Source organism: Rhinichthys klamathensis, unplaced genomic scaffold, assembly GCF_029890125.1.
Source record: "Rhinichthys klamathensis goyatoka isolate OS25496 unplaced genomic scaffold, OSU_Roscu_1.1 h1tg000515l_1, whole genome shotgun sequence".
NCBI lineage: Eukaryota > Metazoa > Chordata > Actinopteri > Cypriniformes > Leuciscidae > Rhinichthys > Rhinichthys klamathensis.
Genome location: NW_026606995.1, coordinates 77,029 through 77,500, shown reverse-complemented (window position 1 = coordinate 77,500; position 472 = coordinate 77,029). Strand labels below are relative to the sequence as shown.

At 32.4% G+C, this 472-nt stretch overlaps 1 long non-coding RNA gene across 1 annotated transcript in view; it reads left to right on the top strand.

The window, feature by feature from the left end:
- LOC130072966 (uncharacterized) overlaps positions 1-166 on the top strand; it is an 874-nt gene extending 708 nt beyond the window's left edge. The window contains exon 2 of the long non-coding RNA XR_008804195.1: positions 1-166. This exon is cut by the window's left edge and continues 137 nt beyond it. This is a non-coding gene — a long non-coding RNA (uncharacterized LOC130072966).
- The last annotated feature ends 306 nt before the right edge of the window (positions 167-472 follow it).

Below are 472 nucleotides of genomic sequence, written 5' to 3'. Positions count from 1 at the left end.
CAACTGAGGTTTCAGTTCGTAAAGACCTTATATGTGTTTTTGTAAAGAAAACCTTCAAATATAAAAAGCATATTTTTGATATTTTATAAAATGATTTTAAAGATGTCACACAGTATATGATGGAAAATGTATTTATGTACCAAATAAAAACATGAAGCGATCTGCATCTGAACATGTGTTTATTAAATCACAGACGCTGAGAGAATAAATGATGAACACAAGAGGGCGACTAAAGCTGAGTGTGTTTAAAGTGTTAAAGCTGAGTGTGTGTAAAGTGTTAAAGCTGAGTGTGTGTAAAGTGTTAAAGCTGAGTGTGTGTAAAGTGTTAAAGCTGAGTGTGTTTAAAGTGTTAAAGCTGAGTGTGTTTAAAGTGTTAAAGCTGAGTGTGTTTAAAGTGTTAAAGCTGAGTGTGTTTAAAGTGTTAAAGCTGAGTGTGTTTAAAGTGTTAAAGCTGAGTGTGTGTAAAGTGTTA